We start from the raw sequence: 19,705 nt of genomic DNA on the forward strand, positions 1-19,705 counted from the left end.
CCTCCAAGTCTTTAATGCAAAAACAACCGCGCCTAATTCCAAATCATGCGTCGTATAATTTTGTTCGTGAATCTTCAATTGTCTAGACGCATAAGCAATCACCTTCGTTCGTTGCATTAATACACAACCGAGACCTTGCTTTGATGCATCACAATAAATCACAAAATCATCATTCCCTTCAGGCAATGACAATATAGGTGCCGTAGTTAGCTTTTTCTTCAATAACTGAAACGCTTTCTCTTGTTCATCATTCCATTCAAATTTCTTCCCTTTATGCGTTAATGCAGTCAAGGGTTTTGCTATTCTGGAAAAGTCTTGGATGAACCTTCTGTAGTAACCAGCTAGTCCTAAAAACTGGCGTATGTGTTTCGGAGTTTTCGGGGTTTCTCACTTTTCAACAGTTTCTATCTTTGCCGGATCCACCTTAATACCTTCTTTGTTCACTATGTGACCGAGGAATTGAACTTCTTCTAACCAAAATGCACACTTTGAAAACTTAGCGTACAATTCTTCCTTCCTCAATACTTCTAACACCTTTCTCAAATGTTCACAGTGTTCTTGGTCATTCTTTGAGTAAATAAGTATGTCATCAATGAAAACAATGACAAACTTGTCAAGGTATGGTCCACACACTCGGATCATAAGGTCCATGAACACAGCTGGTGCATTAGTTAAACCAAACGGCATGACCATAAACTCGTAATGACCGTAACGTGTTCTGAAAGCAGTCTTAGGAATATCATCTTCTTTCACCCGCATTTGATGATACCCGGAACGTAAGTCAATCTTTGAATAAATAGACGAGCCTTGTAGTTGATCAAATAAGTCTTCGATTCTCGGTAGTGGGTAGCGGTTCTTGATGGTAAGTGAAAGGACCCGTTCATATACATTATAAACGATTCACAATAGTTGATTACATCGCGAGGTATTTGACCTCTATATGATATATTTTACAAACATTGCATTCGTTTTTAAAAGACAAACTTTCTTTACAATGAAAGTTGACGGCATGCACACCATTTCATAATACATCCAACTATAATTGGCTTAATAATAATCTTGATGAACTCAATGACTCGAATGCAACGTCTTTCAAAATATGCCATAAATGACTCCAAATAATATCCTTAAAATGAGCTAATGCACAGCGGAAGATTTCTTTAATATCTGAGAATAAACATGCTTTAAAGTGTCAACCAAAAGGTTGATGAGTTCATAGGTTTATCATAACAATCATTTCAATATATTAATAGACCACAAGATTTCCGTTTATAAATATATGTACACTCGCAAGTGTATAAAAGTATTCTATAAGTTGTAGGCACCCGGTAACAAGCCTTAACGTTCATGTTTTACCCTCTGAAGTACACCAGATCAGGTGTGTTTAAAATAACCTCGAAGTACTAAAGCATCCCATAGTCAGGATGGGGTTTGTCAGGCCCAATAGATCTATCTTTAGGATTCGCGCCTACTGTACATAGACAAGTAGTTTAATGTTACCAAGCTAAGGGTATATTTCTGGTTTAAACCCACGTAGAATTAGTTTTAGTACTTGTGCCTATTTCGTAAAACATTTATAAAAACAGCGCATGTATTCTCAGTCCTAAAAATATATATAAAAGGGAGCAAATGAAACTCACCATACTGTATTTCGTAGTAAAAATACATATAACGTCTTTTAACAAGTGCAAGGTTGGCCTTGGATTCACGAACGTATCAATATTGAGATTCAATATTGCAGGAAAGTAAGTAGACGCAACGGAGATGATAAACACTAGATTGACCTCACGAGTATACCCATGAACCATACCCATCACCTCCATAGCTATAACCCATAATTTCCTTAGCTTCGACTCATTCAAAAAAACTATTTTGAAATCACTCGGACAGCACTCCGTCGTAATATTTTATGTATACTAATAATATCTTGAAATAATACAGAGCATATATATATATATATATATATATATATATATATATATATATATATATATATATATATATAATCGATTGATAGAGTTTAGAGAAATATATTTTCAAGTTTTCATGAAATAATGAAACCTATTGAATTCTATTTATAATAGATTTTTAAATTATTAAAGTGAATTATTAAAGTATGAATTATTAAAGTGAATTATTAAAGTATGAATTATTAAAGTGAATTATTAAAGTGTGAATTATTAAAGTGAATTATTAAAGTATGAATTATTAAAGTGAATTATTAAAGTATGAATTATTAAAGTATGAATTATTAAATTGAATTATTAAAGTTAAAGTAAAGTAAAAGTAAAGTAAAGGTAAAGTTAAAGTATAGTAAAAGTATAAAAACTATGTATGTATAATACGCGTATAAATATATATAATATTAATTTAAATCGTTATATATATTTAATGAAATAAAATATAAATATTGTTATATTTATTATACTGGTTAAGTAATGAATTGTCAAAAGTGATTCTAGATATTTATAAAAGTTATATACGTTTTAATAATAAAGTTCTTTTTAAACTGAAAACGTCTTTGTACGTTTGAAAATAGATTAATAGAATATTATGGAAACCAATTCTCCACTAACTTTTGTCTAACTTTCGTAAATGACACTTTATGTTTTTATTTATAAATAGCTTTACAAATTATTCTGAATATCGTTAAGAGGAATAGATTTTCTCAAATCATAGTGGACCTCTCAACAGAGACTTGTAATCATAATTCAATGTTTCTGATAATTCAATCATTTAATATATATTTTTTTATTTCGTCAAAAATCATATTGAAACAAATACGTTCGTGTAAAGTATTATACGTTTAATACTTTATTAATATTCTCAAGTTATAATATATATACATATACATATCTATTTATATATAACAGTTCGTGAATCGTCGGAATTTGGTCGAGGTCATAATGAATGTATGAACACAGTTTAAAATTTTTGAGATTTAACTTAACAAACTTTGCTTATCGTGTCGGAATAATATAAAGATTAAAGTTTAAATTTGGTCAGAAATTTCCGGGTCGTCACAGTACCTACCCGTTAAAGAAATTTCGTCCCTGAAATTTGATAGAGGTCGTCATGACTAACAATGAGAATGTTATTATAACGATTATAGAGTTTTATCATGTTCAAGAAGCATGGATAAAATAATTCAATTACTCGAAGCGTGTGAGTGAAGTTATCGTAAATGAATGAAATAAGATAATAGTGATTCGTCGTATCTTTTGACGTCATCACGATTGATCTCCAAAAAGAAAATGTTTGTAATCTATATTGGATTTGATTATTCAATGATTAAGGAAATTATGATCCTCTTCGAATTAATGCGATAATCCATTTTGATTTCTCTGTCGGATATTTCACTATAAATCCACCTCCTTTGTTTTCTTACAACTCACACCTTCTCAACTCATATTTTAAAGTATTTGTCAATATGCTTCATCCAGTGCTGATTCTTGATATACTCCTCACTTTCATATCTGTCGCTCTTCTTTTTCATCTGCCTCCGGAAGAATCTATTTACTTCTACTATACTCTTAGTTTTATAGTGTTTTTAGTTCTCCCGTGTCTTTATATTGCTATATGCATTAATATATACGGTTTGTGATTTCTGGGTTGTTGTTGGGCTTTATATCTTCCCGTATATTTCAAAGTCCTTGCTTCTTCTATAATCATTGTCATCCACAGTTAATGCTCTCTTCTATTTGCTATGATTTATACTCCCATTTCTAGTTCGGAGCTTTGTCCTTTCGTTTCTTCTTCTTGCGATTAAGCACCGCTTGTAATGGTCCAGAATTCGCAGATATAAATTTCGGAATGAACATTGTTAATGTTCTAGGAAGAAAATTGTAATGGCACGATCTTGACTTGTCAAATTACCAGAATACCTCGAAAAAGGCCGAATCATCAAGAAATATTTTCTTGATATTTAGAGATCAAAGAGAATACAAGAGTCGTGTAACATAACACATGATGACGTTATGATCAGTGAATCATCATGTTCCTTTTAGAAACTCAGCATGAATTACTGTAATATAATCACGTTGATCAAGTGTCATTATATTATACTAACTCATGCTTCAGCTCCCAACACTTCTTCAAGAATATTCCTATTTTAAACTCGAATGTTTCAGAATTTAGAAACTAAAATAGTTTCTTTTATGATATAATACAGATAGCGCGAAGAGGTAAGTGATTTCAGATAAGAATAATTATAAAAATATCTTCAGAAGTATGGATGATATTTATAATGAAAGATACGATGATATCTTAGAATGTCTAATATCAGAGGATGATGAAGGATATTGTCCGCAGGGGTTTAGAGTCAGGAGCAAGGTATTTGTTAATGACTTCAGCAAGTACTGAATCATTTGGATTCTTTGAAGGCAGGTTCAGCCTTCGTGATTTGTCCACAGCCTCCTTCATACTTTGCTCAATCCATTTTCCAATTCCAAAGCTTCACTTTTTCTGAGCTTTGCCAATATACTATCCTTTATCATCTAACTTTTTACTGTTAAGGTCGTTTACAGTTTTTGCTGCTTCATCATCATTTTTCAAAATTTCGAGAACTGGTTCGCAGTTTAGGGTGTTTTTCAGAAATTTCTCATTCAAAGAATGTAAGTCTTGGAGGTAGACGTTGTGTGTATATGTAATTGTTGATGTAGACATGCTGCGAGGTTTCAAAATACTGATTGCTGATTCTCAATAATTGGTATGGCAATTCTTGTTATAAGGTACGAATGAGTATATGATAGGGTTTCGATAATTATAATGATTTTTTTTTTTTTGGAAAGTCAAAGATCAGTGAAGTTGTTGGTAAGTTTATTGCTAATGTGGTGAATATAAACGATTCCCCGATAATGTTGGCAAAAGGGCAACGTATCTATCGAGGTTATAATAAGACTGTTTTGATTGAGAAGTCGAAGTTGACTTGCTGGAGCTGTGACAAAACTGTCTATTTTGAAACGGAATTTAAAAGTTATTTTAGCTAGTAAATGCCAAAGGGTCTAACACGGATACGTGTCGAACTATGACTTGGGTTTTGAGAGTTTTTCAGGTGTATACCTGTGGGTAACATGTGGTTGGATCATCATCTCGATTATTTCTTAGTTGAAGTGTTTTCAGGAATTTTGAAGGATTTGAGCACATATTGTAATCGTTAATACATATGATGTTCTAACACAGTTTTGAAGTCAAAGTATAGCTTTGAAAGATATAGGAATCTAAGAGTGATGATACTGGTTATATTTCGAATTGAATTATGCAATTTCAAAATCATAATATGTAATTGAATTTGAATAAGTATGATTGTTTTGATTTATATGAAAGAATAGATATTGTTGTGAAAGTAGGGAGTATAGTTGATGATTGCTGAATCAGTTTCGAAAAATGTAATATATTAATTGTGAATTTATATATCTCTCGGGTATTACCTACCCGTTAAAAATTTTTTTCACAATTAATATTTTGTACAAAAGAAGTTTATTACAGTCTTTATGAAAATATATGTGTATATTTTCTTTAGATGTAATATAGATTTAATGAGTTAATATTAAATTAAACTCATTTGTTTTATGGTTGGAACTAGAATTGAGTAATCCCTAAAACTTTATAAATTGCATAAGTATTTCTTCAATAATATTGAAATTATGAATCATTACTTTGTTATTTGTTGGTTTTCGTGAAATTCTTGTGAACTTCGCAAGGTACGAATGATGTTATTTGAACAGTTTCGAGTACATCGATGATGAAAGTATAAAATCAAACATATATTCGAATAATACACTTGATTTATTATGAATTGGAATTTTATTGAATTGAGACAGAGATTGTAATTAACGATGGTTAAGTTGCGGACGAAGGACGTACATCATTGCATATTTGTAATATGAATTAACTGAGTAGTTAAGATTCACACATAATAGCTTAGCACGGGAAAAATTTTTATGGTTTAAAAATTTATACATATAAAATATACATATAAATCTTTCGATTGGAAATGAGTTAATACTTCATAACTCGTTGATACAATATATTTGTTGTTGATTCGTAATGATGTCCACAATGATTCTTGAACTGACAGAGTTTGTGATGTTACAGGTGCTGTTGATTCTGACGATACTGACGGCACTGACTGTGTTGATGATGCTACGGTCCTGTTGATGCTGTTGGTAAAACAAATCTAGCTTGTAAATCGTACACCATTTTCGATCAAAGTTTCTACTCTACCATCTCCGTTCACTCATCCGATTTACGGTCAGAATTAAATAATCTCTAAGATTTTGGAGATTACATAACTGCCGCAGAGATATCTCTTCAATGAAGTTTATGAATTAATACTTCATCGTTTGTTGTTGTTGATATTCCTGGATATTTACAGGGCGTATGACGTTGATGTTTGAGATACAGATTGTGATGTTGCGGTGTGGGATGTGGATGTTATTGTTGGTGGTGGTGATGATACTGTTGGTGTTGTTGATGGTGGTACTGTTTATGCTGCTGGTGCTGCTGCTGGTGTTTGTAACCTTTGCACCATATTCTCCAAAGCCACTACCCGAGCGCGAAGCTCGTTGACTTCTTCTATTACACCGGGGTGATTGTCGGTTCGGACGAGCGGATAAATAAAATCTAGAATTTGGTGTAGTATGTAATCGTGACGAGATACTCTAGAAATAAGAGAGAAAATGGTGTTTCGGATAGGTTCGCCAGTAAGTGCTTCAGGTTCATTGCCAAGAGGGCAATGTGGTGGATGAAAGGGATCACCTTCTTCTTGTCTCCAATGGTTAAGTAGATTACGAACTCATCCCCAATTCATCCAGAATAGATGATGGCTAATTGGTTGATCCATTCCGGTCACGCTGCTTTCGGAGCTCATGTGGAAATCCATATCGGCATAGCTGTCGGAATTCGAGGAACTCAAACTAGTTGAGGGATCCATCTTGTATGATCAGGGAAAGAATTTTTTTTGTATGAAATAGATTGTAGAATTTAGATTTGGTATTCTTCAATACATAATTTACATATGTATATATAATACCAAAATCCCATAAATTACGGAGGAATCTTTGAAAGATGTCAGTCAAAGTTCACAGTAACAGATATGCTAAGATAAGAATTCGTCTATACACTATTATGCAATAAATGTAGGAAAACGCGTCTAGACTTAAGAATGATAAGCAGGTAATTTCCTAAGGGTGGTAAGTAGATGATTTCAGACTAAAAATGATAAGCAAAACTTTTGACATGCAGACACGGTCGAAGTCCAGACTCACTGATGCATCTTAACAACTATCAGTTAGACACACTAATGCAAGACCTGGTTCGCTAAGACCACCGCTCTGATACCAACTGAAAGGACCCGTTCATATACATTATAAACGATTCACAATAGTTGATTACATCGCGAGGTATTTGACCTCTATATGATACATTTTACAAACATTGCTTTCGTTTTTAAAAGACAAACTTTATTTACAATGAAAGTTGACGGCATGCACACCATTTCATAATACATCCAACTATAATTGGCTTAATAATAATCTTGATGAACTCAATGACTCGAATGCAACGTCTTTCAAAATATGCCATAAATGACTCCAAATAATATCCTTAAAATGAGCTAATGCACAGCGGAAGATTTCTTTAATATCTGAGAATAAACATGCTTTAAAGTGTCAACCAAAAGGTTGGTGAGTTCATAGGTTTATCATAACAATCATTTCAATATATTAATAGACCACGAGATTTCCGTTTATAAATATATGTACACTCGCAAGTGTATAAAAGTATTCTATAAGTTGTAGGCACCCGGTAACAAGCCTTAACGTTCATGTTTTACCCTCTGAAGTACACCAGATCAGGTGTGTTTAAAATAACCTCGAAGTACTAAAGCATCCCATAGTCAGGATGGGGTTTGTCAGGCCCAATAGATCTATCTTTAGGATTCGGCCCTACCGTACATAGACAAGTAGTTTAATGTTACCAAGCTAAGGGTATATTTCTGGTTTAAACCCATGTAGAATTAGTTTTAGTACTTGTGCCTATTTCGTAAATCATTTATAAAAACAGTGCATGTATTCTCAGTCCCAAAAATATATATATATATAAAAGGGAGCAAATGAAACTCACCATACTGTATTTCGTAGTAAAAATACATATAACGTCTTTTAACAAGTGCAAGGTTGGCCTTGGATTCACGAACGTATCAATATTGAGATTCAATATTGCAGGAAAGTACGTAGACGCAACGGAGATGATAAACACTAGATTGACCTCACGAGTATACCCATGAACCATACCCATCACCTCCATAGTTATAACCCATAATTTCCTTAGCTTCGACTCATTCAAAAAAACTATTTTGAAATCACTCGGACAGCACTCCGTCGTAATATTTTATGTATACTAATAATATCTTGAAATAATACAGAGAAAATATATATATATATATATATATATATATATATATATATATATATATATATATATATATATATATATATATATATATATATATATATATATATATATATATAAATCGATTGATAGAGTTTAGAGAAATATATTTTCAAGTTTTCATGAAATAATGAAACCTATTGAATTCTATTTATAATAGATTTTTGAATTATTAAAGTGAATTATTAAAATATGAATTATTAAAGTGAATTATTAAAGTATGAATTATTAAAGTGAATTATTAAAGTATAAATTATTAAAGTAAATTATTAAAGTATGAATTATTAAAGTGAATTATTAAAGTATGAATTATTAAAGTGAATTATTAAAGTTAAAGTAAAGTAAAAGTAAAGTAAAGGTAAAGTTAAAGTATAGTAAAAGTATAAAAACTATGTATGTATAATACGCGTATAAATATATATAATATTAATTTAAATCATTATATATATTTAATGAAATAAAATATAAATATTGTTATATTTATTATACTGGTTAAGTAATGAGTTATCAAAAGTGATTCTAGATATTTATAAAAGTTATATACGTTTTAATAATAAAGTTCTTTTTAAACTGAAAACGTCTTTGTACGTTTGAAAATAGATTAATAGAATATTATGGAAACCAATTCTCCGCTAACTTTTGTCTAACTTTCGTAAATGACACTTTATGTTAGTATTTATAATGCTTTACAAATTATTCTGAATATCGTTAAGAGGAATAGATTTTCTCAAATCATAGTGGACCTCTCAACAGAGACTTGTAATCATAATTCAATGTTTCTGATAATTCAATCATTTAATATATTTTTTTTATTTTGTCGAAAATCATATTGAAACAAATACGTTCGTGTAAAGTATTATACGTTTAATACTTTATTAATATTCTCAAGTTATAATATATATATACATATACATATCTATTTATATATAACAGTTCATGAATCGTCGGAATTTGGTCGAGGTTATAATGAATGTATGAACACAGTTTAAAATTCTTGAGATTTAACTTAACAAACTTTGCTTATCGTGTCGGAATAATATAAAGATTAAAGTTTAAATTTGGTCAGAAATTTATGGGTCGTCACAGTAAGTTTGTTCAACTCTCGGTAGTCGATACACAACCTGAATGTACCATCTTTCTTCTTAACAAACAAAACAGGAGCTCCCCACGGTGATGTGCTTGGTCGAATGAAACCACGCTCTAAAAGTTCTTGTAATTGGCTTTGCAGTTCTTTCATCTCGCTGGGTGCGATTCTGTAAGGAGCACGAGCTATTGGTGCAGCTCCTGGTACAAGATCTATTTGAAATTCAACGGATCGATGTGGGGGTAATCCCGGTAATTCTTTCGGAAATACATCGGGAAATTCTTTTGCAATGGGAACATCATTGATGCTCTTTTCTTCAGTTTGTACTTTCTCGACGTGTGCTAGAACAGCATAGCAACCTTTTCTTATTAGTTGTTGTGCCTTCAAATTACTAATAAGATGTAGCTTCGTGTTGCCCTTTTCTCCGTACACCATTAAGGGTTTTCCTTTTTCTCATATAATGCGGATTGCATTTTTGTAACAAACGATCTCTGCTTTCACTTCTTTCAACCAGTCCATACCGATTATCACATCAAAACTTCCTAACTCTACTGGTATCAAATCAATCTTAAATGTTTCGCTAACCAGTTTAATTTCTCGATTTCGACATATATTATCTGCTGAAATTAATTTACCATTTGCTAATTAGAGTAAAAATTTACTATCCAAAGGCGTCAATGGACAACTTAATTTAGCACAAAAATCTCTACTCATATAGCTTCTATCCGCACCCGAATCAAATAAAACGTAAGCAGATTTATTGTCAATAAGAAACGTACCCGTAACAAGCTCCGGGTCTTCCTGTGCCTCTGCCGCATTAATATTGAAAACTCTTCCACGGCCTTGTCCATTCGTGTTCTCCTGGTTCGGGCAATTTCTAATAATGTGGCCCGGTTTTCCACATTTATAACAAACTACATTGGCATAACTTGCTCCGCCATTACTCGTTCCGACACCATTTGTTCCTTTCATTCTATTAACCCCTGGTCCGTAGACCTCACACTTCCTATGACCATTTCTTTTACACTTGTTGCAAAATTTGGTGCAGAACCCCGAGTGATACTTTTCACACCTTTGGCATAGCTGCTTCTGATTGTTGTTGTTGTTGCGGTTATTATTGTTGTTGGGATGATTGTTGTAGTTGCTGTTGTTGTTGTTGTTGTTGTTGTTGTTGTTGTTGTTATTGTTGTTATTGGGCCGTTTGTTGTTGTTGCGATTGTTGTTGCGATTGTTGGGATAATTGTTGCGATTATTGTTGTAATTGCTGTTGTTGTTGTATTGGTGATTCTTATCACCGTTTTCCTCCCACTTTCTTTTAACTTGCTTCACATTGGCCTCTTCTGCAGTCTGTTCTTTAATTCTTTCTTCAATCTGGTTCACTAGTTTGTGAGCCATTCTACATGCGTGTTGTATGGAGGCGGGCTCGTGTGAACTTATATCTTCTTGGATTCTTTTCGGTAATCCTTTCACAAACGCGTCAATCTTTTCTTCCTCATCTTCGAACGCTCCCGGACACAATAGGCACAATTCTGTGAATCGTCTTTCGTACGTGGTAATATCAAATCCTTGGGTTCGTAACCCTCTAAGTTCTGTCTTGAGCTTATTGACCTCGGTTCTGGGACGGTACTTCTCATTCATCAAGTGCTTGAATGCTGACCACGGTAGTGCGTAAGCATCATCTTGTCCCACTTGCTCTAGATAGGTATTCCACCATGTTAACGCAGAACCTGTGAAGGTATGCGTAGCGTACTTCACTTTGTCCTCTTCAGTACACTTACTTATGGAAAACACCGATTCGACCTTCTCGGTCCACCGTTTCAATCCGATCGGTCCTTCGGTTCCATCAAATTCCAAAGGTTTGCAGGCAGTGAATTCTTTGTAGGTGCATTCTACACGATTTCCTGTACTGCTAGATCCAAGGTTATTGTTGGTATGTAGCGCAGCCTGTACTGCGGCTATGTTTGAAGCTAGAAAAGTACGGAATTCCTCTTCATTCATATTCACGGTGTGTCGAGTAGTCGGTGCCATTTCCTTCAAAATAGTCAAATGGAACAAGTTAATCATACAGAATATTAAGTGTAGTTAATAGTATTTCGTAGCATAATATGAACTCATTTATAAAAGCTTTTTCTTCATATTAGTGTTTTATAAGTTTAAATTCGGGTAGTACCTACCCGTTAAGTTCATACTTAGTAGCTAATATACAATTCAACTACTACAATTCTATATGAAAAACTGATTATAATAATATTTCGCGTTCAAACTTTTACACAATATTTTACCAACTTACAATACCGCTTATTTTACATATAGCATGAAATATAGCACACAATAAATTTGATACAAGATGGTTGTGAAGATAATTCTAGCTAGTATACAAGTCGTTCAGCAAAGGCAATAAAGACACGTAATTCATACGTCCAGAAACAAGTCATGCATTCTGGTTTTACTAGGACTACTTCCCATCCTTGGTCTTGTGGAACATAACCGTTATGGCCGTTGATAAGATAGCGTGTTGTAACGTCGTCAAAGGGACGAAGGTTACGTAATGACCAACAGTCTCGTAATAACCTAAAAACCTCATTTCTTACCCCAATTACCGACTCCGTCACTTTTGGGAACGTTTTGTTTAATAGCTGTAGCCCGATGTTCTTTTTCTCACTTTGGTGAGAAGCGAACATTACTAACCCATAAGCATAGCATGCTTCTTTATGTTGCATGTTAGCCGCTTTTTCTAAATCATGAAGTCCTATATTCGGATACATTGAGTCAAAATAATTTCTTAACCCGTTGCATAAAATAGCATTTGGGTTCCCCGCAATATATGCGTCAAAGTAAACACATCGTAACTTATGGGTTTCCCAATGTAATATCCCCCATCTTTCAAACGAAAGTCTCTTATAAACCAAGACATTCTTGGAACGTTCTTTGAATGTCTTACAAACTGATCTCGCCTTAAATAGTTGTGCCGAGGAATTCTGACCGACTCTAGACAAGATTTCATCAATCATGTCTCTAGGTAGGTCTCTTAAAATATTGGGTTGTCTATCCATTTTGTGTTTTTATACTGTAAAATAGACAAGAGTTAGATTCATAAAAAAAATACTTATTAATACAAGCAATTTTTACATATATCATAAAGCATAAGCACACTATATTACATATATTACACCACACGAATACAACTATCTTATTCCGACTCGCTTGTTTCTTCTTCTTCGGTTTTGGTTCGTTTTGCCAAGTTTCTAGGGATATATGATGTTCCCCTAATATGAGCCGTCGTTTTCCACATTGGTTTAGAAAAACCTGGTGGTTTAGAGGTTCCCGGGTCATTGTTACAACTTAAGGACTTCGGGGGTTGACGATACATATAAAGTTCATCGGGGTTGGAATTAGATTTCTCTATTTTTATGCCCTTTTCCTTATTATTTTCTTTTGCCTTTTTAAATTCAGTTGGGGTAATTTCTATAACATCATCGGAATTCTCGTCGGAATCCGATTCATCGGAGAATTGGTAATCCTCCCAATATTTTGCTTCCTTGGCGGAAACACCATTGACCATAATTAACCTTGGTCGGTTGGTTGAGGATTTTCTTTTACTTAACCGTTTTATTATTTCCCCACCGGTTCTATTTCTTCATCCGGTTCCGATTCTTCTTCCGGTTCCGATTCTTCTTCCGGTTCCGACTCTTCTTCCGGTTCCTCTTCGGGAACTTGTGAATCAGTCCACGAATCATTCCAATTTACATTTGACTCTTCATTATTATTAGGTGAGTCAATGGGACTTGTTCTAGAGGTAGACATCTATCACATAATATCAAGAGCGTTAAGAGATTAATATATCACATAATATTCACAAGTTAAAAATATATAGTTTCCAACAAAATTTGTTAAGCAATCATTTTTCAAGTAAACACGGTCGAAGTCCAGACTCACTAATGCATCCTAACAAACTCGATAAGACACACTAATGTAAAATTTTGGTTCTCTAAGACCAACGCTCGGATACCAACTGAAATGTCCCGTTCTTTTTGATTAAAAACGTTCCATATTAATTGATTTCGTTGCGAGGTTTTGACCTCTATATGAGACGTTTTTCAAAGACTGCATTCATTTTAAAACAAACCATAACCTTTATTTCATCAATAAAGGTTTAAAAAGCTTTACGTAGATTATCAAATAATGATAATCTAAAATATCCTGTTTACACACGACCATTACATAATGGTTTACAATACAAATATGTTACAACAAAATAAGTTTCTTGAATGCAGTTTTTACAAAATATCATACAAGCATGGACTCCAAATCTCGTCCTTATTTAAGTATGCGACAGCGGAAGCTCTTAATAATTACCTGAGAATAAACATGCTTAAAACGTCAACAAAAATGTTGGTGAGTTATAGGTTTAACCTATATATATCAAATCATAATAATAGACCACAAGATTTCATATTTCAATACACATCCCATACATAGAGATAAAAATCATTCATATGGTGAACACCTGGTAACCGACATTAACAAGATGCATATATATAAGAATATCCCCATCATTCCGGGACACCCTTCGGATATGATATAAATTTCGAAGTACTAAAGCATCCGGTACTTTGGATGGGGTTTGTTAGGCCCAATAGATCTATCTTTAGGATTCGCGTCAATTAGGGTGTCTGTTCCCTAATTCTTAGATTACCAGACTTAATAAAAAGGAGCATATTTGATTTTGATAATTCAACCATAGAATGTAGTTTCACGTACTTGTGTCTATTTTGTAAATCATTTATAAAATCTGCATGTATTCTCATCCCAAAAATATTAGATTTTAAAAGTGGGACTATAACTCACTTTCACAGATTTTTACTTCGTCGGGAAGTAAGACTTGGTCACTGGTTGATTCACGAACCTATAACAATATATACATATATATCAAAGTATGTTCAAAATATATTTACAACACTTTTAATATATTTTGATGTTTTAAGTTTATTAAATCAGCTGTCCTCGTTAGTAACCTACAACTAGTTGTCCACAGTTAGATGTACAGAAATAAATCGATAAATATTATCTTGAATCAATCCACGACCCAGTGTATACGTATCTCAGTATTGATCACAACTCAAACTATATATATTTTGGAATCAACCTCAACCCTGTATAGCTAACTCCAACATTCACATATAGAGTGTCTATGGTTGTTCCGAAATATATATAGATGTGTCGACATGATAGGTCGAAACATTGTATACGTGTCTATGGTATCTCAAGATTACATAATATACAATACAAGTTGATTAAGTTATGGTTGGAATAGATTTGTTACCAATTTTCACGTAGCTAAAATGAGAAAAATTATCCAATCTTGTTTTACCCATAACTTCTTCATTTTAAATCCGTTTTGAGTGAATCAAATTGCTATGGTTTCATATTGAACTCTATTTTATGAATCTAAACAGAAAAAGTATAGGTTTATAGTCCGAAAAATAAGTTACAAGTCGTTTTTGTAAAGGTAGTCATTTCAGTCGAAAGAACGACGTCTAGATGACCATTTTAGAAAACATACTTCCACTTTGAGTTTAACCATAATTTTTGGATATAGTTTCATGTTCATAATAAAAATCATTTTCTCAGAATAACAACTTTTAAATCAAAGTTTATCATAGTTTTTAATTAACTAACCCAAAACAGCCCGCGGTGTTACTACGACAGCGTAAATCCGGTTTTACGGTGTTTTTCGTGTTTCCAGGTTTTAAATCATTAAGTTATCATATCATATAGATATAGAACATGTGTTTAGTTGATTTTAAAAGTCAAGTTAGAAGGATTAACTTTTGTTTGCGTACAAGTTTAGAATTAACTAAACTATGTTCTAGTGATTACAAGTTTAAACCTTCGAATAAGATAGTTTTATATGTATGAATCGAATGATGTTATGAACATCATTACTACCTTAAGTTCCTTGGATAAACCTACTGGAAAAGAGAAAAATAGATCTAGCTTCAACGGATCCTTGGATGGCTCGAAGTTCTTGAAGCAAAATCATGACACGAAAACAAGTTCAAGTAAGATCATCACTTGAAATAAGATTGTCATAGTTATAGAAATTGAACCAAAGTTTGAATATGATTATTACCTTGTATTAGAATGATAACCTACTGTAAGAAACAAATATTTCTTGAGGTTGGATAATCACCTTACAAAATTGGAAGTGAGCTAGCAAACTTGAAAGTATTCTTGATTTTATGTAACTAGAACTTGTAGAATTTATGAAGAACACTTAGAACTTGAAGATAGAACTTAAGAGAGATCAATTAGATGAAGAAAATTGAAGAATGAAAGTGTTTGTAGGTGTTTTTGGTCATTGGTGTATGGATTAGATATAAAGGGTATGTAATTTTGTTTTCATGTAAATAAGTCATGAATGATTACTCATATTTTTGTAATTTTATGAGATATTTCATGCTAGTTGCCAAATGATGGTTCCCACATGTGTTAGGTGACTCAAATGGGCTGCTAAGAGCTAATCATTGGAGTGTTTATACCAATAGTACATACATCTAAAAGCTGTGTATTGTACGAGTACGAATACGGGTGCATACGAGTAGAATTGTTGATGAAACTGAACGAGGATGTAATTGTAAGCATTTTTGTTAAGTAGAAGTATTTTGATAAGTGTCTTGAAGTCTTTCAAAAGTGTATGAATACATATTAAAACACTACATGTATATACATTTTAACTGAGTCGTTAAGTCATCGTTAGTCGTTACATGTAAGTGTTGTTTTGAAACCTTTAGGTTAACGATCTTGTTAAGTGTTGTTAACCCAATGTTTATAATATCAAATGAGATTTTAAATTATTATATTATCATGATATTATGATGTATGAATATCTCTTAATATGATATATATACATTAAATGTCGTTACAACGATAATCGTTACATATATGTCTCGTTTCAAAATCATTAAGTTAGTAGTCTTGTTTTTACATATGTAGTTCATTGTTAATATACTTAATGATATGTTTACTTATCATAATATCATGTTAACTATATATATATATAGATAATCGTTACATATATGTCTCGTTTCAAAATCATTAAGTTAGTAGTCTTGTTTTTACATATGTAGTTCATTGTTAATATACTTAATGATATGTTTACTTATCATAATATCATGTTAACTATATATATATATATATCCATATATATGTCATCATATAGTTTTTACAAGTTTTAACGTTCATGAATCACCGGTCAACTTGGGTGGTCAATTGTCTATATGAAACCTATTTCAATTAATCAAGTCTTAACAAGTTTGATTGCTTAACATGTTGGAAACATTTAATCATGTAAATATCAATCTCAATTAATATATATAAACATGGAAAAGTTCGGGTCACTACATTCGTACCATAGACTCGATGACACGAAAGTTTACATGCCCGAGCCTAGCATGCCATATCCATGCTGTATCATCTAACCGAGCCATTAGACAAACGGGTTTAGTTATGTTCAACACAATTTTATACAAACGATTTGTAGAACGCTGCACTTTAATAATTAGCCTACTGCCCTCGTCATGCATTGTCAGAAACTCATGTTGCATTACAACTTTATAACCCAACTCTGTCATTTGCCCAAGACTAATAATATTTTTATTTAGTGCAGGGATGAAATATACCTCCTGGATTACCAATTGTTCACTGGTTTTGCATTGAACTAGGATTGAGCCTCTACCGGCTATCTGCACTTTTGAGTCATCTCCAAAACGAATCTTACCCTTAACATTTTCATCTAGCTCAGCAAACGCATCTCGTCTCCCCATCATATGATTGCTTGCTCCATTATCGAGGTACCACACATCTCTCTTTGTTCCATCAAATTTTCTTGGAAAGACTTTTTCTTCATTTAGTAGAATGCCTGGCTCCTCACCTTCACAAACAGTGAGTAACAAGCCAGCTTCATCTTCATATGATTGAGTAGGGTTTGACTCATCAACCTTTTCTTTTGGAGTTTTGCATTCGGACGCATAATGTCCGTATTTTTCACAATTAAAGCACTTAATGTGCCTTTTATCCTTTGGCTTGTGATAATTGTTTCCACCTTCTCGCTGACTAGTATTTCCTCCACGGCCACTTCTACCACGTCCTCTTCCACGCCCACCGCTTCGACCACCCCGATCAAAACTGGTGGATCCACGACCCCTACCTCCTGTGTTCACGTAACCCTTTGAATTTTTATGCGTGAAAGTGTTTGTCTTTGTTAGTAACAGACTGATTTCTAAACTATTATTCCCATTACGAAGCTTTAGTCGGTCTTCGTATGCTTTTAGCCTTCCGATCGCTTCCTCAAAAGGCATAGTGTCAATGTCGGAATACTGCTCAATTGAGGTAACCAATTGCATGTATTTATCCGGTACAGAGTCTAGAAGTTTTCGTACAAGCACGCCGTCTTCAATAGTCGCCCCAAGACTATTATATTTAGACACCATCCCGCTTAGTTTCCCTGCAAATTCATCTATCGTCTCTGTTTCCTTCATACGCAACGTTTCGAACTCATTTTTAAGAGTGTGAATTCTGGCCTTCTGTACTCGATCAGCACCCAAAAACTTTGTCTTCAACGAATCCCATATCTCTTTAGCACTCTTCTTCTTAGCAACTTGGAGCAGGATGTCTTCGGATACTGCTTGAAAAATAAAAGCACGTGCAGATTTATTTTTCTTTTCATCAACAGCAGCCCCTTCTACCGGTTCAATCGACTCCCATAACCCTTGAGCATCCATGATTGCTTCCATCCTGATATCCCATGTTGTATAATTTGTAGCCGTCAACATCGGGCATTGTAACGATACACCACCGTTTTCTTTTGTTGCTAGTTGTGTTGTGATAGACATTGTTTCAAACCTGGGGTATTTTGGCATAAACCTGGCTCTTGATACCAAATGTTGGGAAAACACAGGTTCAAAAACACAAAATATGATTGACAAATACACAATGATTTGGGACAATTTTCTGGGTTTTATTAATCAAATACGATTACAACTTGTGAAAGAAACTTTGCAGAGAAAAACTGAAACAAGATAATTTCTAAAATAAAACTAGTCCCTATTAAATAGAAAAAGAACGACTACTTGATCAGCCCATGATACCTATGATCCGACTTATTCTCCACTTCCTTTTTACTCGGTCTTCAAATTAAACTCCTAAGTTAACCATATTTCCAAACACGTGCAGAATTATTTCTATCAGATACTATATCCAAAAATCATGGTTAAACTCAAAATTGAAGTATGTTTTTCAAAATGGTCATCAAGATGTCGTTCTTTCAACGGAAATGACTACCTCTTTCAAATATGGATTATAACTTGTAACTCCGACTATAAACCACCACTTCTTCAGTTTAGTTTCACAAATTATAGTTCGTTATGAAACCATAGCAATTTGATTCACTCAAAAAGGATTTATAACAAAAAAATTATGGGCAAAATAATATTGGTTAGAAATGGATAATTTGATTACGGGATTAATTCATTAAAATCTATACTAACCATATCCTAGCTAACTTTTCTTGTATTATACATGTATTCTAACATGTCATGGTTACACAATACGTCAGATAAATCAAAAGACACCACATACACAATACGTGTAACTACAATAGCGGTATTGTGGGTCATGATTGAGTCTTATACAACACATGTATACTATGTACTATTAATTGTGAACTACTAACTGTGGACTACTAACTATGGAATACTAATTGTGGACTACTAACGTTGGACTGCTAACTTGACAACTTAAACAATCACGCGTGGTTGAAAATATGAACTTAAACAATCACATGTGATTGAAGATATGATATGAATAATAGTTGTATTACATTTTGATATACATATATATTTGTTACAGGTTCGTGAATCCAAGGACGATGGCCATATTTTTTAATAAGTTGAAAACTTATTATTAATATACTTTTACTACTGTGAGTATATAGTTCCATTTTTAAACTCTAAAAATATTTTGGGATGAGAATACATGCATTTTATATTTTACGCCATGGACACAAGTACTTAAAATATATTCTACGTTGAGTTGTACCACATTGCATATCTTTCCTAATAGCTTGGTAACTAATATTTACATGTTGTAAGAACATGTAAGCGCGAATCC

Source organism: Rutidosis leptorrhynchoides, chromosome 10 (assembly GCF_046630445.1).
Source record: "Rutidosis leptorrhynchoides isolate AG116_Rl617_1_P2 chromosome 10, CSIRO_AGI_Rlap_v1, whole genome shotgun sequence".
In the NCBI taxonomy this organism is placed as follows: domain Eukaryota; kingdom Viridiplantae; phylum Streptophyta; class Magnoliopsida; order Asterales; family Asteraceae; genus Rutidosis; species Rutidosis leptorrhynchoides.